Source organism: Glycine max, chromosome 1, assembly GCF_000004515.6.
Source record: "Glycine max cultivar Williams 82 chromosome 1, Glycine_max_v4.0, whole genome shotgun sequence".
Lineage (NCBI taxonomy): Eukaryota > Viridiplantae > Streptophyta > Magnoliopsida > Fabales > Fabaceae > Glycine > Glycine max.
The window spans coordinates 13,142,657-13,164,682 of record NC_016088.4 but is presented as its reverse complement, the minus strand read 5'-3'; the positions used below and the strand labels follow the sequence as shown (position 1 = coordinate 13,164,682).

Sequence of the window (22,026 nt, the reverse complement as noted above, 5' to 3'; positions counted from 1 at the left end):
ATCCCTAAAACTATTTGACATGTGACACTTTTGCTGGGTTTTTGGTAATTTTACCCCTCCAGCTTTGGGCTTAGTCTTCTGCCACCTGGCTTGTTGTGTTGTCTTTGTTTTCTGTTGGTTGCTCCACATGCTGAACCTAGAGGCACATTTGCGTTAATGCTTCCTGGTTGCTCCACCACTTCTCTTTTTTCCTCTCATTTGCGTTAATGCTTCCTGTGTCTAGATCAATTCATGCTTTAATTCTTTAACTACTAATTTGTTTCCTCTGTTTTCCTTATTTTGCTTCATCGGTTTGCTTTCTTCTTTCTTAATTTTTCCTGTTTTTAGTTCTAGTTGAGTTTTCCAGCTACTATGGTTTTCCATTTTTATGCATGGTTTGTATCAGTTGATTGCTTCCTCGTTTCTGTTCCCTCAGTTCTTCACTTGCTTCTTCTCAAGGTGTGATTCTGTGGCTTTTGTGCTTCTTTCCTATATATGTTTTTCTTCAGCTGTTTGGCGCTTGGCTGAGTTTGCTGGGTTTTTTTCCAGGTTGTTCTCCTTTGTTTTTGGGTTTCTTTTGTTGCATGCTTGCATTCATGTTTTGTGGTTCCTTGTTGTGTCCTTTTATTTCCTTTGTTTTGTGTTTTATTATGTGTGTTTTTGGATTTTTCCTTACTTTGCTTTTCTATTTAAGGTCGTTTCCGTTTGTTTTGCAGTTTAGTTTGGTACGGTGTTCTCTTTGGTTGTGGGGAGTGAAGGAAATACCTTCTCACATAGGCATCAACTTTGGTATGGCCTTCCTTTTGGTTGTAAAATTTTGGGAAATAAATCCCCTGTTTTCTGTCTAACTTTTGAGGCGGTTGACGCTTGGTAGAGCTTCTTTAGCTTAAGTATTTTTTTTTGTGTTTTTTTTCGTTGGTGTTTTCCTGAGATTTTTTTCTTTTTGTGAATGCATGGTTGGATTTTTTGTATCATTGTGTTTCAAACAGTTTCTGCTGGGGTTTGCTTCCGAAAAATTGTGGGTGTGTTTTGATTATAAACTGATACATTGACGATTGTTTGTTTCTATATTTTTTCTGTGTGATGTTGACACTTGCATGTCTATTATGCACTTGTGCCCGCAGGTTGGCTGATTCCTATGGATGTTTGCTTTTTCTTATGCATGTCTATTATACACTGTCTTGCACTCTGTAGGATGATTATTGGTTGCAGTTCTTAGACTACTTGAATAAGGCTGATAATGATGTTGGAACTGGCTTGCTGGCTTCCTTTTGTTTTTTGCCATGTACATTGTTGGTGAAATGGGTTCTAAGTTATGTGTTTGGTCAAATGCCTCAATGAAGTTTTAGTTTTTAATCTTAAAAAATTCATGTGTATGCTGGTTTTGGGATACCTTCGTGTTTATGATTTCTGAACGAATATAGTTGATGTGGGCTTCATTGTGGTCATGATTTGATATATGAAAGAAAAGAAACTATTAAAACTTTGATATCAAAGCTAAAACTATGGTCACGGATCCAAGGTATATAATAAAAGAGGAGCCCAATGAAATCCCTAAAATGTCCATGGCTGAGAGCTTGACATGTGGCACTTTTGCTGGATTTTTGGTAATTTTACCGTTGTGTTTCCTTTGTTTTCTGTTGGTTGCTCCACGTGAAAAATTTTGTTTTCCTTATTTTGCTTCCTTGGTTTGCTTTCTTTTTTCTTAATTTTTCCTGTTTTCAGTTCCAGTTGAGTTTGCCAGCTGCTACGGTCTTCCATTTTTAAGCACGGTTGAGCCAATGGTCAGGTTGGTAAGATATTGCCCCCGTGGTTCAATTATATTTAATATCTATGCATTTATGGTTATTTTGTTTGGTCAGGATAAAAAAAAAGTTACAATCAATAATGAAATGTTGTTTTTGTTTCCTTATGATCTTATTTGTGAACTTTTGTGGTTGTTTATGTTGGCATTTGAACAGGATCAAGAAAATTGGAAGATAGGTAACATGTGGCCATGCCTGGTATGTTTTCTAATATCTCTCCATGTCTGCTATGTGTTGGTTGTAATTTAACCAGGTTAGGACAATCAAAAAATAGGTAAGATGTTATTCCATTGCTTAAATGTTAGTTCACATTTATGTGTGTTTGGTTATTGATTGTTCTTTTGTGATTCTGCTCTATCTGATGTTAAAAGAGAAGCCCAATGGAATCTCTAAAATTCCCATGGCTGAGAGCTTGACATGTGGCACTTTTGCTGGTTTTTTTGGTAATTTTATCCTTCCAACTTTGGCCTTAGTCTTTTGCCATTTGGCTTGCTGTGTTGGGTTTGTTTTCTGCCATGTGGCACTTTTGCTGTGTTGCCTTGGTTTTCTTTCCAGGTGCATTTGTTGTTGTGCCCCTCCACTGTGCTACATTGCCTCACTCTTTTGTTTCTTCTTCAGTTTTTTGGTTTGTATCAGTTGATTGCTTTTTTGTTTCTGTTCCCTTAGCTCTTCACTTGCTTCTTCGTTCGGTTCCTCCTGATTCTTCACTTTCTCTTTGCCTTCTTCCTCCACTCAAGGTGTGCTTCTGTGGCTTTTGTGCTTCTTTCCTATATATGTTTTTTTTCGCCTGTTTGGTGCTTGGCTGACTTTGCTGGGTTTCTTTTCTAGGTTGTTCTCCTTTTTTTTCGATTTCTTTTACTGCATGCTTGCATTCATATTTTGTGCTTCTTTGATGTACTTCTTAGATGATTATCACAGTCCAAACCACATTACTGTGTCGTTGTCCAATGCGGAATTTAGGGAAGGTCGGTGTATATTGTCATATAGAGATTATTGTTTTCCCTATTTACCCCATGGAGCTGATGCTTTTCTTTCTGATTGGTACAGGATCCTACCCATACTTAACTGGCAATTCCTTGAAGTCAATTATGAGATTAACTACCTTTTTGGGGTAAATCTGTTATCTATGTTTGCTATTTGTTAAGTTCAATGCAAACCTATTATTAACTCATATCAGAGTGCTATGCTCACTTCCCCCACTAATAATTTCTGTAACTATCAGCACCATTGATAGGATTGGTTTGGATAACAATTAATTCTATTTTTTATTGCTGCTGCTAAAAATATTGGAAACTTTAGAATGATGCCTGCTTGATTAAATCAGATTAACTTTATGTGTGTTTAACACTCCTGATACTTTTAATTCTTAAGTTTAAACTAATTGACCACTTTTTTAATCAAATATGTAATATCAGACTTGCATTTCCTTTTATATTTTTCCAGGTTTTGTTTCATGCATTTGGCAAATTTGCTTCTATTTTACTGTTGCATTGTACTTCCAATTCTAATTTTTTCCAAGCTTCTTTGTTGTTTTCCCTATTTATCACATTGACCTGATGCTTCTATTTCTCATTGGTATAGGATGTTGCCCATCATTAGCCAGCAATTCTTTTGAATCAATTATGTTAAAGGATGCATTTCTTTCAGAAGCTCAGTCTAAGAGTGTTTGTTGAGATTGATTGCATTCCTGTGGTAAACCTGCTATTTATGTTTCATCTTTATTTTGTTCAATGGAGAATCTAACCAAAAGTACTGGCAACTCAACTTTATTAGCTAAAATCATAGTGCTGCTATTTATTAGCTTCCTCTAATCATAGTTTGTGTAACTATTAGCACCATTAATACAATTGTTATGGATGACCGTTGATCCTGTTTTTTACTTGTACTACTGGAATATTCCATCCTTTTGAATGGTGCTTATTTTTAAATTTAGACAAACTTTAGTTGTCTTGAACGTTGCTGATACTTTTAATTGTTAAGCTTTAACTAATGTGACAATTTTAAAATCATATATTTATTTACTCTAACCCAAAAATATCAGATATGGTATGCCTAATATGCATTTCCTTTTATATGTGATTAGATTTCATGCCATGCTTTACACAAAATTGCTTTTATTTGACACATTAGATTCTAGAAACAATTGCCATAATCCTCTTTGGTGTAATATCTGCTTTGATCTATCTACATACATGTTCTGCATTCATCTATACCAAAATTTCAAATTTGCTTATCAAAAAATAACTTCCGATGTCATATGATTTTCATCCAATGATCATGCATGAGGTAAACTTCCAATTATATTTCTAGTTGCGCAAAAATTAGAATGTTGTTATCCTCTGCTCTGCATTTTAACACAAGTTTGATCATGTCTACATACATGCTCTGCATTCATCTATCTACATACATGCTCTGCATTCATCTATGCCAAAATTTCAAATCAGCCCAAGTTTATTAAATTAGCAACCCAAGTGGCAAACCTCAGTCTGCATTGTTTGATCATGTTGTTGGCCCAATTATCAGATTCAGTTGACCCACAAAATGTGTAGTATTAAAAGCATTTATAATATAATTATTTACTATGCACAAATAACCGTTCAGTTGCTTGCACACCTGTGTAGCTTGCCAATGATTCTAATGCCCCTACAACCTTGACTCTTTAGAAACAGTGATTGAGACTGCACACTTGCCAACCAAATGAACCTGCCATTAATTCAAACTTTGGGAAAATGCAATAATTTAATTCATGCAATTTGCTACTTCAGCTTCTAGTGACATTCCAAAGGACCGCTTATATACCAAAGGACGCAGAAGCTTCACAACATTCCTGGATTTTCATGTCTTAGTGTTTTTCCGGAAGAACCATTAACTTCTGACCATCCCAAAGATGAGCATAACATCACCAACACCGTCAAGCAGCATAAGCCGCCTAAACAACTTTAATTTTCTTAGCTTTTGTTTTCAGTAAACTGCTTCTCTCCACACCAAATGATTGTTGTCACTGCAATTATCATGCCTGTGTTATTGCATATGAGGAATCCCATTATGAGGTGGCACTGCATGTTACAATTTATTGCCGCATTCCACAACGACAAGGTGATATTCAACTTCTCTTTTACTCATATTGTTTTTTCCCCTGATTCTTTTTACCTAATACATAACACTTACCATTACCACATTTTCTAGGCAGGACTATATAAAAATATCAACATTCTATCTTGAACAGTGGGCACCGTACTACCCCGATTTTGCCCGCTTTGACTATGACGGAGCCTCATACTAGATACGACTCAGACAACATCGAGGAAAATTGTTCTTTATTGATGGCCTCAAACACTTGAGAAAACACTTAGACATCTACGAGTCAATAACCATCAACTTTATGGTGTGTGAACACAGACGGATTTTCAACCTCCATTTCACTCCTCCGCTGGAACAACAAGCATGCAGCAAACCCCTACTGGCAGCTAGAATGCATGTCTGGACTCTTGAACTCACACAGGCCCTGCTTGGTGATCCTAAACCACTAGTAATCTATATTTACTACTTTTACATTATTATCAAATTTTTACCCGAAAAAATTAACTCAGTTTAATTTTTCGTTCAGATGCTTCCACCTCTTGCAGCAATACATCTTCCTTCTTGCGGTTTTCATATGACAATTTTAAGAAGGTTCGGCCCTCCATTGCAATGGCCTATCCTTCCGGTTGGCCTTGGCTTTCATGGCAAGCATCCAACCATGGTACCGGTTTCTTGCTAAAGGTGATTTTGTTCATGGAGACGAGCTTTCATTCTACTACAGGCCTTGTGACAATATTTGGGAAGTAGTTATTAGAAAACAAAGAAATTAGGATGGCAATGATAGTGACTGAATTTTAATTTCTACTTTGTTAGTTTACAAAACATGTTTACTTAATTTTGATGCTGAATGATATCTGAATTTAAAATATTCATCTTCTTAGTGTTATCCATGTAGTTGTTCTAAACAATATTTATATATTAAAGATATTATGTTTTTTAAGCTTGAATACTTAATCCTATTATACAAACTACATAGTTGGAAAAGTACCGTATTAATATTTATCTTCTTAAATATTACATTAGGTGGCCAAGATCAATGTGACAACCTGAAATATCACTATTAGTTAGACTGCAAACATGGATCACAGCTAACAAAATTAAAATCTTACCAACACAAAAAAATTATCACTCTCGTTGATCTTATTCATGTTATTTATTATTAACAATAAAGCATGCATGGAAAAAAATAGATGTCACACAATTTTTTTGGAGCGCATGCTTAATTTTTTCCTTGAAGGGATTTTGTTTGGTAATGCATGCACAAAAGGAAAAGGGAAAAAGCTTTCCTAAATCAATGATACACCACCAACAAATTAAATGCACAATCGGTCCATTTTAGCAAATCTTATAAATAACAAGCCATATGAAATTCATGTTATACCCAAGCTTGATATATTAACACATGTTACATTTGGTGGGTTTTTTTAGCATTTCCGTATCACACTTCCAGTTCTCTTGCTTAGTCCACGTGCCTTCTTTTCCAACCTTGATAATGATTATATTGCCTCTGCAAAGTAATCATATTCAAATTTAAATGCATTAAATTATCAAATATATAGAAGAAACCCCAAACCAAAATTAAATCATAAGACAAAGTGAAAAAAAATACGTGTCGCTTCCTGATTGGCAGATTTAAACCCCCCATTTAATTCTACTTAATTCGAGAACTTTCTTCTCTCTCCTGCGTTTTTGTTGTGTTTTCTCCTTCAATCTTCTCTTTCTCTATCTTTCTCTTTCTCAGTTCTTCTCTTTTCTTCCCCACTTTTTGTTTCTCCTCTGTTTTTTTTTTTTTGGTTTTTTTTTGGAAATTATCTTTTGTTTTAGCTGAGCAATCAGATTTGGAAAATATTAGCAACTAGAAAGAAACATCCTGATGCAAGCTCCATTGGAGCTTGTAGGCCTAGGATCTTCTTCATCAATTGATTCCTTTGCTTCTTGGAAGATGAATGGCAGCGGAATGGAGAAGGAAGAGAGAGAGGAGACGCCACTTCAAGGAGAAGATGAGTCTAGAAGAAGCTCACCACCATAGGAGGCCATGGATAAGAGCTTGGAGGAAGAAGGAGATGAATGAAGGGAGAGGGAGAGAAGAGCACGAAATTTTGTGCTCCAAATGAGCTTTGAAATCTGAAGTTTAATATTCAAATCATCAAAGTTCAAAAAATGCACACACATGACCTCTATTTATAGCCTAAGTGTCACACAAAATTGGAGGGAAATTCAAATTTCACTTGAATTTGAAATTGAATTTGTGGAGCCAAACTTTGGAGCCAAAATTTCACTAATTATGATTAGTGAATTTTAGTTATGGTTCAGCCCACTAATCCAAGATCAATTCCAAGATTCTCCACTAAGTGTGCTTAGGTGTCATGAGGCATGAAAAGCATGAAGGACATGCACAAAGTGTGACTATATGATGTGGCAATGGGGTGTAGTAAGCAAATGCTCACCTCCCCCTCTAAAATTTAATTGCATTGGGATTCTACCAATTCAATTAAATTTATTTCCAACCACACACATCAAATATCCACTTAGTGCATGTGAAATTACAAAACTAACCCTAATACAAAAACTAGTCTAGGTGCCCTAAAATACAAGGGCTGAAAAATCCTATATTTCTAGGGTACCCTACCTACATTATGGAGCCCTAAATACAAGGCCCAAAACTAATGAAACCTTAGTCTAATATTTACAAAGATAAGTGGGCTCGTACTTAGCCCATGGGCCTGAAATCTACCCTAAGGCTCATAAGAACCCTAGGGCCTTCTTTTGCATCTCTGGCCCAATCTACTTGGAGTTTTTCTATCCAATGCCCTTGCGGGGTAGGATTGCATCATTCCCTCCCCCTTGAAAAGGATTTGACCTCAAATCCCGAGGTTCTTGAAACTCTGGGCTTTTTTCCTCAACACCTGCAAAAAGAACAAAAACATATGTATTAGTGGTGTTTAGTTTGTTGAAGTAAGGTAAGGTCTGAAAACTCATTTCCTGGGCATCTTCCCATGGAGGAACATGGTTCCTCACCAACTCAATGAGTGGTGCTACAAGTATAGAAAAATATGGGGCAAACCTTTTGTGAAAGTTTGTTAAGTCTTGGAAGCCCCAAATTTTTCTTACACTTGGTGGAGCGGGCCACTCAGGAATGACCTTTATTCTCTTAGGATTCATGGGAAACCCTTGATCACAATTTAAAAAATTAAGAAAAGTAAAGCAATAGAACATACCTTTTTCTATATTTTCATGTTGATTATTCCTACCAAAAAGTATGACAAACCTAAGGTGTCCCATATGAGTACCTAAGTTTGTATTGAAACTAAAAATAAGAACAAACCTACCTAATGAGTCCCTATGTACACAAATCATGAAGATGTTGGGTGCACGAGTGATTTTACAAAAGAGTGTTGCACCACCCAAAGCATTCATCATACCACCTATTTTAGGGATTTGGTGCCTAATAATACCTATTTTGGGCACCAACAAAGCACAAGGATTTAAGCTCTTGCGAACCAAACCCTCATCCAACAACTCCTTTACTTGAGGAATGAAATCAAGCCTAAGAGGTGTGGCAATGCTAACAAGTGTCTTTTTACAAAGGAGAAAATGTGGAGGTTGTTTAAGAGGGGAAATTTCTTTAATATTTGTCTTTATTTCAAAATGTCTTTCCTTCTTAGTTAACCTCTTGGAGGAGACACTTACCTCCTTACACTCCTCCTTAACCATTAAAGGTTGTCCTTCTTTTTGGGGGTAGATCTCTTCACTAGATTCTTCCCCTTTTGCTTCTTCACTTTTACTAGAGGAAGGTGAAGTAGTAGCCTCATCTTGGCTACTATAAATGTCTTGGCCCCTCATAATCATGGTTTTCTTGGTGGGGCATTGAGAAGTAATGTGTCCTCTTCCAAGACATTTAAAGTGTTGGACCTTGTGGCCTTAATAATCTTAAGAGGGATAGGCTTAGAATGCAGAAGAAGCAACAACAATCAATTTAATAATGTTCTATAAACATGCAAGGCAAAATTGATTGCATTAACATAAATGAGATAAGGGAAGAGAGAATGCAAACACAGTTTTATACTGGTTCGGCCACAACCCGTGCCTACGTCCAGTACTCAAGCAACCCACTTGAGATTTCCACTATCTTTGTAAAATCCATTACAAAGTCTGAACCACACAGGGACAACCCATCCCTTGTGTTCAGGAATCCTTTACAACAAGAGACTGACAGTCTCTTAACCAATCTCATTGAATAAGAAGAATGGAAGAAGAATTCTCTCTTCAAGAGAAGAATATTACAATGAAGATCATGTAAGAATCCTTATAGATTTTGCAAGTGTTTGATCAAGGATTTCTTGAGAGAGCATTTGACAATGAAGTTTTTTTTGGAATCTCTCTCATTGTCTTTTGAGAGGATAAGACATTTTTTCCAAGCAAAACTCTCTTTTCAATTTCGTCCCAAGTCACACATATATATAGGCCTTTGATGGCCATTCAAAATTCAAATGATAAGATGTGATTGTTGGCGATATTCCTTAAAAATCCTCTCTGGTAATCAATTACAGAATTAGTGTAATCGATTACATAGTTGTTTTTCTTGAACAGTTGTGACCCTTCATTTAAAATTTGAATTCCCAACATTCAGAGTCTCTGGTAATCGATTACATATGATGTGTAATCGATTACACACTTTCAAACCATTGGTAATCGATTACATGTATTGGTAATCGATTACATGTGCCTTGAATGACTTGAAACCTTTCATTGTGAGGCAAGGCTTGATCTTGAAGAAATCTTGAATCAAGGCTTTGTTTGTTGAAACAATCTTGTATTAATCTTGAAGCAAAATGAGCCTTGTTTGATTCTTCTTTTGACATCATCAAAATCATGTATACATACATTCACATTCTCCCCCTTTTTGATGATGACAGCCACCTGTAGGTTAGGAGCAACAACAAAGAAAAAATATCTATTTGCATATAGTTTACTCCCCCTTGGTTTTGCAATGATTGCTTATATGAGACAGTTGAAGATTTCATATTTTTCTTATGTAAACAAATTGTCTCATAAACAATAGATAATTTTTCTTACTATTTTATCTTTTATCTTTCTCTCCCCCTTTGTCAACATCAAAAACAAATCATGAATAGAAAGGAGAAAGATGTTACCACTTGTTGCAATGTATGAGAATCAAGTGATACCAAAAGGCATTAAAACAATCATTCAATATTAATCAAGCAAAAACAAGTACAATAACACATCAATCAAACACAATCAATCATCAAATATTTCAAATCAAATTAATTAAATTAACAATCAACTAACTATACACAATAATTTCTATTATTAAAAAAAATTCAAAATTCAAATTTCAAATTTCAAATTTCAAATTTTTAAAATTTAAATTTTAAATTTTAAATTCCAACTTCCAATTTCAACTTTTAGTAACTTCCCCTTCCAACTTCCAACCTCCATTTTCAACTTTCAACTTCCAATAACTTTCATTTCCAACTTCCAACTTCCAGTAACTTCCACTTCCAACTTCCAACTTCCATTTTTAACTTTCAACTTCCAATAACTACTTCCAACTTCCAAATTTTAATTTCAAATTTCAAATTTTAATTTTCAATTTTCAAATTTAACTTTTCAAATTTCAATTTCAAAATTTCCTTTTCTAAATTAAATAGTTTTCTTAAAACATGAAACTAATTTGAAAAGTTTAATAGATTCTTTAAAAACAATCAAAAACTCAATCAGGAACAAACATCAAAGACAATACAATCAAACACACAATATAAAATAATCACAATCATCATGAACAGTCTAAACTCAAGTAGAAAACAAGCATCAAAAGTAATCAATCAAAGACAAGTGACCTGTTGGTATCATTTGATATTACTTGTTGGGGTTGTTGATCAAGTGGCCTTTTTTTGTTGTCTCCATATATCGCATATTCACTTTTCTTGGGGAGAAATATGACCTTCGTTTGCTGTCTCCATAAATCACATATTCATTTATCTTGGAGAGAAATATGAATAAACTTTGATGCATGCCATGTGTTTGGAGAAATTGCTATCAATGTATCAACTTTGCTCTTCTCCATTTTCATAGTCTTTCATCATGATATCCAGACTTATGATTTTCTTCTCTGAATCACTTGAATAATTTATGACATTATCTTCGCAAGTGATATATCCTTTCTTTTCTTTCTTTTTGAAATTCATCTTGTAGGATTTTTCCATTCTTCTTTTAAACACAGGACAATTGAATCTCATGTGCCCAAGTTGATCGCACTTAGCATTTTGGGGCTAAAGAGGAATCTTCTTCTTTCTTCTTTCTTCTTTCATCATCATCTTCTTTCTTCTCTAGTTTTTTTTTTTTTATATAGTTGCATTTCTCTCTACCATTGTAACATAAAGCACTTCATGGAGCTAGTCTTCTCTTGCATACTAGCCTTAAGGGGTTGCTTTTCTATTGTCTTCCCCTTATCATCTTTGGGCTTAGAAGGTCTCACCCCTAAGATTCCTTGACCTTGGTCTTTCTTTGGATAAGAGTGAGAGCCATAAGATTTTGAAGTAGACTTCCTTTTAAGTTGTTGCTCTACCCTTATTTCCCAATCTAAATTAGCCTCTACATTGTCCTTTCCATGGAAGTATGAGAGTTTAATGTTAGCCTCTTGAGGCTTTCTTTCCTTTTCTCTTCTATGGGAGTGAGGTCTAAGATGTGACCTATGCCTTCCTTCGTAGTAGTCACGAAGTTCTTCACTTAGGCTTTTGCAAGAGTTATGACTACTATAGGAGGCATGTTTTTCTCTTTTCATTTCTTTCATTATTTTTCTTCTTTCTTCCTCTCTTATTTTCTTTCTTTCATCTTGACTTATTTCTTCCACTCTTTTTTTTCCTTTTTCTTTCCATAACTTGAGGGAACTCAACTCATCTAAGATTCTAGATAAAGGGTCTTTATGACTAGTACCCTTGCCATTAACACTAGATGAATGATGACTCATGTTGGTTCCTAAGTTGTGGTTCTTTCTTGTTGGAGGTTTGAAAACAAAAGGTAAAAGAAACTATGGTTGAAACTAGCCAAATAAACACTAAAAGAGGTGTGAAAGATAAGGTAAAAAACTAATTGGTAAAAGGAAAACTATCTAGGTGGTTTGACAATGGAAGGTAAAGGAAATAAGCTATGAAAGTAAGCAAGAAATGTAAACTAGGCGAATCCTAAGAGTGTTTGGATGACCACATTCAAGGTTCCCAACAAAACACTCACTATCCTAAGGAAAAATTGCCTAAAATTATTACACACAAATGGAAGTTTGGTAACTTATTAGAGGCTCCCAACACACTTCCAATGAAAGGCCTTTTTGTTACAAAACTTGAAAGCAATAAAGGTAAGTAAATTGCAAATTACAAAATTACAAAACGGTCCTCAATTTTGGTGGTTTTTCTCTCTTTGGTGATTCACTCAATTTGGAGTGCTTCTTAGTCCAATAGCTCTTAAGGTGGTTGGCCCCTTGCTTCTGGACTCAAATTCTTCAAGGGATGGCACCAATCCTCCTTCCAATTCCCTATATGGCAACCCAAAAACAAGGAAACAAAGAGACAAGCAATAACCAAAGACCAAAAAAAATGAAATGAAAGCTAAACCAATGGAGTTTTAACAAGACAATTTTTCAAGAATTATTCAACAATCAAAGCAATGAAAAGGACATAGAAGCAAGCTAGGACTTGTCTTCACACTAATTTTCAATTGAAATTTCCAATTATAGAATAAATTTTGAGCCAAAACAACAAGCACACTTCCCTTTCACCTTTTTTTTTTCTGGATACTGATTTTCCTGCCAACTTGTGTGATTTTTCGTATTTTTTCCTTTTATCCAAATCACTTGTTTCCTTTTTTATAACTTTTTTCCAGATGTCTAGAAAATTCAGTAAAAATTTCAGCTCAAAATTCGAAGTAACCAATTCTCAATAATTTTTACAAGTTTGTATGTCCAAGCTGCCAGCACCAGCGATTTGTTTCTTTAAGCATGGTATATTGATTGCCTTGGGCTTACTTTCAACCTTCCTATGTATGTTGAACTCACTAGGATTGTTTACCACTGTTTTAGGAGTTCAATATTCACTTAGGATCAACATTTCAGCCAGCAATTCCATCACCAAAACTCAAATTCACAATAGACACAATCATAAGGAAACCTAAAAGTTCAAGAAAAGGTTCACAATCAAAGACTCTCTAAGAATTTTGCATGAACATGTTAAGGACTAATTAACATGAAAGATTTTACTCAAATCAAATAATAGGCTAAAAGAATTTCATACACTCATGAACAAATGAGTTAGACAAAGAAACAAGAAAATAAAATTCAGCACAACATAAGAAATCTTATGTGACAAGTTTCATGACTAGACATGACTTCTACGACAAAACTACAATAGGTGAACAAGTCACTCTAGATTTTTGAGGTTTTCTTCTATTTTAATATTTTTGTAAGAATTTTATGGTTTAGGTTTCAGCCACAAAAAATAACAAGACAAAACTCAAAGGAACCTAAACTCAACACAATTCATGGTTCAAGAACAAGAACAAGAAATTTGAACCATAGAAAATCAAATCTAGTTTCTATAGCAAGTTTAATCGTTGGAAACTCTAAAGAATCATGTTAACAACATTTAGAAAAAGACATGTGAGGAGATACATGGAGAAAAATGAAGAAACAACAATGGAAGAGAAGGTAAAGAAAAAAATTAATGGAGGTTTAAGGAGCACCTACTTGAAGCTCTTGTGCTCTGATTACCACTTGATGCAAGCTCCATTGGAGCTTGTAGGCCTAGGATCTTCTTCATCAATGGATTCCTTTGCTTCTTGGAATGGCAGCGGAATGGAGAAGGAAGAGAGAGAGGAGACGCCACTTCAAGGAGAAGATGAGTCTAGAAGCAGCTCACCACCATAGGAGGCCATGGATAAGAGCTTGGAGGAAGAAGGAGATGAATGAAGGGAGAGGGAGAGAAGAACACGAAATTTTTTGCTCCAAATGAGCTTTGAAATCTGAAGTTTAATATTCAAATCATCAAAGTTCAAAAAAATGCACACACATGAACTCTATTTATAGCCTAAGTGTCACACAAAATTGGAGGGAAATTCAAATTTCACTTGAATTTGAAATTGAATTTGTGGAGCCAAACTTTGGAGCCAAAATTTCACTAATTATGATTAGTGAATTTTAGTTATGGTTCAGCCCACTAATCCAAGATCAATTCCAAGATTCTCCACTAAGTGTGCTTAGGTGTCATGAGGCATGAAAAGCATGAAGGACATGCACAAAGTGTGACTATATGATGTGGCAATGGGGTGTAGTAAGCAAATGCTCATCTCCCCCTCTAAAATTTAATTGGATTGGGCTTCTACCAATTCAATTAAATTTATTTCCAACCACACACATCAAATATCCACTTAGTGAATGTGAAATTACAAAACTACCCCTAATACAAAAACTAGTCTAGGTGCCCTAAAATACAAGGGCTGAAAAATCCTATATTTCTAGGGTACCCTACCTACATTATGGAGCCCTAAATACAAGGCCCAAAAATAATGAAACCTTAGTCTAATATTTACAAAGATAAGTGGGCTCGTACTTAGCCCATGGGCCTGAAATCTACCCTAAGGCTCATAAGAACCCTAGGGCCTTCTTTTGCATCTTTGGCCCAATCTACTTGGAGTTTTTCTATCAAATGCCCTTGCGGGGTAGGATTGCTTCACATCCAACTCCTGTCATCACAACATAAAAAAAGATCTTTAACTAGAGCCTCCATAATAATAATAATAATAATCATATTATACCCATGCTTGATATATTAACACATGGTACATTTGGTGGATTTTTTAGCATTTCCGCATCACACTTCCAGTTCTCTTGCTTAGTCCACGTGTCTTCTTTTCCAACCTTGATAATGATTATATTGCCTCTGCAAAGTATTCATATTCAAATTCAAATGCATTAAATTATCAAATATATAGAAGATAAACCCCAAATCAAAATTAAACCATAAGACAAAGTGGGAAAAAATAAACATGGAAAAAAACACTTTTTTAAAGCTGAGCAATTAAATTTGGAAAAAATTATCAATTAGAGAGAAACATCCAACTCCTGACATCATAACATAAAAAAAATCTTTAACTAGAGCCTCCATAATAATAATAATAATAATAAACTAATAATGATAATAATAATTATAATAATAATTTTAAATAATAATAACAACACAAAACTTATATAGAACTTTTTGATTTAAAATCTAAAATTATAGTATGATATAAACAGTATAAATAGCATCATACTTTTGAAAACTCCATTAATTGTATCCTCAATTTTCCTATCATTGCCTTTAGCTGCTCCAGATAATGTTCTGCACAGTACACAAAATAATTTAAAAGATTATAATAATAATAATAATAATAATAATAATAATAATAATACTAATAATGATATTGATAATTATTGTAATAATAATAATTATTATAATTCTAATTATCATAATACTAATTATCATAATAATCATAATCATAATAATAATAATAAAAGTAGCCACCAGCGTCATGTTCTTATCAATTGTTGCTACCTCTATTTGCGTGATATCCTCACGAAGTTTGTTTTGTTTCTTCGTTCTTAATTGTTGTTGCCCATCTCTTTCGTTGCCTGTTCTTGCTTTTGTTTCTGTTTGAATTTTTCACTTCCTCATTGGTTTTGTTGCTGTCAATTTTTCTTTCGCCAAACAATGCTTTGCTTTTCTTTCTCTGTGGATTAATATATGATGCTATATGTTTATAGCTTCAATTAATTATTTCCAACTTTGGGTTTAGTTTTCTGCCACTTGGTTTGCTGTGTTGCTTTTTTTTTTTTACCATGTGACACTTTTGTTGTGTTGGTTTGGTCTTCTTTCTATGTCCATTTGTTCCACTATATCTTACGTTGCCTTGTTGTTTTGTTTCTTCTTCAGTTTTTTGGTTTGTGAACCAAGCATTGATTTTTTCAGGTTCTTCTCCTTTGTTTTTCACTTTCTTTTGCTGCATGCTTGCGTTCATGTTTTGTCTTCCTTATGGTTGTAAATTTTTGGAAAATAAATCCCCTGTTTTCTGTCTAACTTTTGAGTCCATTTCAGTTTGTTTTGCAGTTTGGTTTGCTGCGGTGTTCTCTTTGGTTGCGGGGAATGAAGGGTAGCATTGATTTTTTCAGGTTCTTCTCCTTTGTTTTTCCGTTTCTTTTGCTGCATGCTTGCGTTCATGTTTGGTCTTCCTTTTGGTTGTAAACTTTTGGAAAATAAATCCCCTGTTTTCTGCAGTTTGATTTGTTGCGTTGTTCTCTTTGGTTGTGGGGAGTGAAGGTAATGCTTTGGTCTTCCTTTTGGTTGTAAATTTTTGGAAATTAAATCTCCTCTTTTGTGTCTAAATTTTTAGCCGGTTGACGTTTGGTTGAGCTTCTTTAGCTTAAGTATTTTTTTTTGGTTTTTTTTGTTGGTGTTTTCCTGAGATTTTTTGCCTTTTGTCAATGCATGGTTGGATTTTTTGTATCATTGTGTTTCAGTCAGTTTGTGCTGAGCTTTGTTTGTGAAAAATTGTGGTTGTGTTTTGATTATAAATTGATACATTGACCATTGTTTGTTTCTATATTTTTTTTTTATGTCATGCTGATACTTGCATGTCTACTACACAATTGTGCCAGCAGGTTGGCTGATTCCTATGCATGTCTATTATATACTTTCTTGCACCCTATAGGATAATTATTGGTTGCAGTTCTTAGAGTACTTGAATGAGGCTAAAAATTATGTTCGAATGTGTTTTGCCTGTTATGTATCTTTAGTTCTTCATTTAATGTTTTGTGCTTCTTTCTGATATATTTTTTTCATCTCATGCTGAGACTTGCATGTCTATTATGCACTTGTGTCCGTAGCTTGCCTCATTCTTATGCATGTTTGTTTTTCCTTTGTTGGTCATTGTTACCACATTTCCAACTTCATGTTTTGTTTCTGACTGATCAATTAACTTTTCGGTTTGTCGTGGCCATGCTTGGCCATTTCTTGGATCATTTATTGGATGTGTAAGTAACAAAAGCAGGCCATTGAAATGCCTATTTGACCCCTCCCGTTTTGCCCTTAGTTTTTTGCCAGCTACCTTGCTCGCTTGCCTTTGTTTTCTGCCATATGTCTTGCTGCCTTGCTGCACCTTCTTTGATTCTCCCATGTGCATTTCTATTCAAAGTTTATCGATCATGTTGTTGTTGCAGAATTATGGCACGTGCTCCAGATAACATCAAGTCTATTAATGGATCAAAAGAGACACTTAAGCTTGCTGTAAGAATTATTGATCTTTGGTTTCTTGGGACTCCCAACAGGTCTAAACAAGCGGAAATGGTCATAATTGATTCTCATGTATGGTTTTCTCTGTTTCTCATGTATGGTTTTCTTTGTCTTTTTGTTTGGTTCATTATTAACCATTCAACCAGTTACTTATATACTTTGTCTATTACAGGGAGATGCAATCTATGTTGTCTGCAAACAAGATCAGCTAAAGTCTTGGAAGGCTGATTTGATGGAAAATTGTACTTATGTAATGCATAATTTTAAAGTTGTGAAGAATAATGGTCAATTTAGAATTTGTGATCACCAGTATAAATTAGTTTTCACTGGAGTTACTATTGTGAGGCAATCCGATTTGGAAGATCTTCCCTTTAAGAAATATAAATTTGCTGATTTCACCAATGTCATTGTTGGGCTCTTCCAACCTAAGTTGTTGGTTGGTAAGTTCAGTTGCAATTTGTTCAATTAGTTTGTTCACAAAATTTATAGCTCTTTTGATGACATTTTTTATTTTTTGATTTCTTGAGACATTATTGGCGTCATGGATGAGGTGGTCTATCGCCATGTGGGATCAAAGAGTACAAGGGTTGTTTTCAAACTCAAGGATTTGAGGTTATATTGTGCAATTGACCTTTTGACAAATTATGTTTTTAAAATTATTATATGTTGTTACTCTAATCATTGTTTGTTTGGTATGGTGTCCAATTGCTATTTGTATTTGATCATTATAAGCTGATGCATTAACCATTGTTTATTTGCCATAGTGGCCAAATCCTGTCTTGCACTCTGTGGGATAGTTATTGCTTGCAGTTCTTAGACTACTTGAATGAGTCTGAAAATGATGTCCTCATCATTATTATATTGACCCATGCGCAAATCAAAGAAGGCCAGGGTACAACATGATGTCAAATTTATGAATTCTTGAGCTTATTAAATAACATCTTATGTGTTCTTTTTGTCACAAATAAATACAAGATCTTATGCACCCTTAGTCAGTAATTCGTTGAGGGCCTCCAAATTATTGATCAATGAAGTTGTGTTTGAAATTCAAGAATTCAGGGAGAGGTTTGTTGGTCATGGCCTTGGTCCTGTATTTATAAACTTTCTTAATTACATGTGTGGATTATTTTTTCTAGCAGTTTTGGTTTATTCTATGTTTATAGGCTTTCTGATTTAGGCATTCAGGTCTGGTCAATTTTGACACCTGGTGGCCAAGGGAGTTCGCAGGTTTCAGGTTCAAGCCAAATATCGTCAAAGGATGCATTTCTTTCAAAAGCTGAAGCAAAGACAATCTCTGAGGTTAACAAAATTTCTGAGGTAAAATTGTTATTTATCTTAACTATTAATTCAGTTCAATGGAAAACCTGATGAAAAGTCCCGGTGATCAAAGTCTATGAACTGTAATGAAAGTCCTGCTATTTATTCAATGGCTGTACCAGTTGGTTTGGAATGTGACGCCTATGTTTTTTTTCCAGGAAATTGTTTGTGTTACTGTCAACACCATTAATAGAATTGTTATGGATAACCATTCAAGGTGTTATTCAGTTTGCAGTTACAGCTACAAAAAAACTGATGTTGAGACAACCGCATTCACATGCGCATGTGGCAAACATAATGATGGAAGCTTGCTTGCGGGGCTTCTATGGAGGCTGGATCTTTGAGCTTCAATGAGGTCCTTTAATGGTCATTTTCCACCATGGAGATGCAGCGGAAGACAAAGGAGAAGAGGTGAGAGGAAGCGCCATCCATTAGGGAATAAGCCATGGAAGAAGGAGCTTCACCACCAAGATGAGCCTTGGATAAGAAGCTTGGAGAGGATGCTTCAATGGAGGAAAAGAAAGAGGGAGAGAAACAGAGAGGGGGGAGCACAAAATTGAAGGAGGAAAAAAGGGAGAGAAGTTGAACTTTGAGTTGTGTCTCACAAGACTCTCAGTCATCAAAGTTACAACAAGTGTTACACATGCTTCTATTTATAGACTAGGTAGCTTCCTTGAGAAGCTTTCTTGAGAAAACTTCTTTGAGAAACTTCTTTGAGAAAACTTCCTTGGGAAGCTAGAGCTTAGCTACATACACCCCTCTCATAACTAAGCTCACCTCCTTGAGAAGCTTCCTTGAGAAGATTCCTAAAGAAGCTAGAGCTTAGCTACACACACCTTTTTAATAGCTAAGCTCACCTCCTTGAGATGAGAAGCTAGAGCTTAGCTACACACCCCCTATAATAGCTAAGCTCACCTCCATGACAAAATACATGAAATTACAAAAAAGTACCTACTACAAAGACTACTCAAAATGCCTCGAAATACAAGGCTAAAACCCTATACTACTAGAATGGCCAAAATACAAGGCCCAAACGAAGGAAAAACCTATTCTAATATTTACAAAGATAAGCGGGCTCATACTTAGCCCATGGGCTCAAAATCTACCCTAAGACTCATGAGAACCCTAGGGCCTTCCCTTGGATCTTTGGCTCAATCTACTTGGAGTCTTTTATCCAATGCCCTTGCGGGGTAGGATTGCATCATTCCCTCCACCTTCGAAAGGATTTGACCTCAAATCTTGAGGTTCTTCATACTCTGGGCTCCTTTCCTCAACACCTGTAAAAAGAACAAAAACATATGTATTAGTGGTGTTTGGTATGTTGAAGTAAGGTAAGGTCTGAAAATCCATTTCCTGGGCATCTTCCCATGAAGGAACATGGTTCCTCACCAACTCAATGAGTGGTGGTACAAGTATAGAAAAATATGGGACAAACCTTTTGTAAAAGTTTTTTAAGTCATGGAAGCCCCAAATTTTTCTTATACTTGGTGGAGTGGGCCACTCAAGAATGACCTTTATTCTCTTAGGGTTCATGGGAACCCCTTGATCACTATTTGAAAAATTAAGAAAAGTAACGCAATAAAACATACATTTTTTTGTATTTTCATATTGATTATTCCTACCAAAAAGTATGACAAACCTAAGTTGTCCCATATGAGTACCTAAGTTTGTATTGAAACTAAAAATAAGAACAAACCTACCTAATGGGTCCCTATGTACACACACCATGAAGATGTTAGGTGCACGAGTGATTTTACAAAAGAGGGTTGCACCACTCAAAACATTCATCATACCACCTATTTTAGGGACTTGGTGCCTAATAATACCTATTTTGGGCGCCAACAAAGCACAAGGATTTAAGCTCTTACTAACCAAACCCTCATCCAACAACTTCTTTACTTGAGGAATAAACTCAAGCCCAAGAGGTGTGGCAATGCTAGCAAGTGTCTTTTTAGAAAAGAGAAAATGTGGAGGTTGTCTAAGAGGGAAAGTTTCTTTAATGTTTGTCTTTATTGTAAAATGAGTTTCCTTCTTAGCTAACCTCTTGGAGGAAACACTTACCTCCTTACACTTCTCTTTAACCACTAATGGTTGTCCTTCTTCTTAGGGGTAGATTTCTTCACTAGATTCTTCCCCTTTTGCTTCTTCACTTTCACTAGAGGAAGGTGAAGTATTAGCCTTATCTTGGCTACTATAGATGTCTTGGCCCCACATAATCATGGTTTTTGTGGTGGGGCATTGAGAAGTAATGTGTCCTCTTCCAAGACATTTAAAGCACTTTATAGAGCTAGTTTTCTCTTGCATACTAGCCTTAGGGGCTTGCTTTTCTATTGTCTTTCCCTTATCATCTTTGGGCTTAGAAGGTGTCACCCCTAAGATGCCTTGACCTTGGTCTTTCTTTGGATAAGAGTGAGAGCCATAAGATTTTGACGTAGACTTCTTTTTAAGTTATTGCTCTACCCTTATTTCCCAAACTAAGTTAGCCTCTACATTATCCTTCCCATGGAAGTATGGGAGGTTAATGTTAGCCTCTTGAAGCTTTCTTTCCTTTTCTCTTCTATGGGAGTGAGGTCTAAGATGTGACCTATGCCTTTCTTCGTAATAGTCACGAAGTTCTTCACTTAGGCTCTTGCAAGAGTTATGACTACTATAGGAGGCATGTTTTTCTCTTTTCATTTCTTTCATTATTTTTCTTCTTTCTTCCTCTCTTATTTTCTTTCTTTCATCTTGACTTATTTTTTCCACTCTTTTTTTCCTTTTTCTTTTCTCTCTTGTTTTTCTTTCCATAACTTGAGGGAACTCAACTCATCTAAGATTATAGATAAAGGGTCTTTATGACTAGTACCCTTGCCATTAAGACTAGATGAATGATGACTCATGTTGGTTCCTAAGTTGTGGTTCTTTCTTGTTGGAGGTTTGAAAATAAAAGGTAAAAGAAACTATGGTGGAAACTAGCCAAAATAAGCACTAAAAGAGGCGTGAAAGATAAGGTCAAAAACTAATTGGTAAAAGGAAAGCTATCTAGGTGGTTTGACAATGGAAGGTAAAGGAAATAAGCTATGAAAGTAAGCAAGAAATGTAAACTAGGAGAATCCTAAGATTGTTTGGATGACCACATTCAAGGTTCCCAACAAAACACTCACTATCCTAAGGAAAAATTGCCTAAAATTATTACACACAAATGGAAGTTTGGTAACCTATTGGAGGCTCCCAACACACTTCCAATGAAAGGCCATTTTGTTACAAAACTTGAAAGCAATAAAGGTAAGGAAATTGCAAATTACAAAATTACAAAACGGTCCTCAAATTTGGTGGTTGTCTCTCTTTGGTGATTCACTCAATTTGGAGTGCTTCTTAGTCCAATAGCTCTTAAGGTGGTTGGCCCCTTTCTTCTTGACTCAAATTCTTTAAGGGATAACACCAATCCTCCTTCCAATTTCCTATATGGCAACCCACAAACAAGGAAACAAAGAGACAAGCAATAACCAAAGACCAAAAAAAATTAA

The 22,026-nt window shown here is 35.3% G+C and overlaps 1 pseudogene; it reads left to right on the top strand.

The window, feature by feature from the left end:
- Positions 1 to 351: 351 nt before the first annotated feature.
- The window catches only part of LOC100807479 (uncharacterized), a 48,304-nt pseudogene continuing 26,629 nt past the window's right edge, over positions 352 to 22,026 (top strand).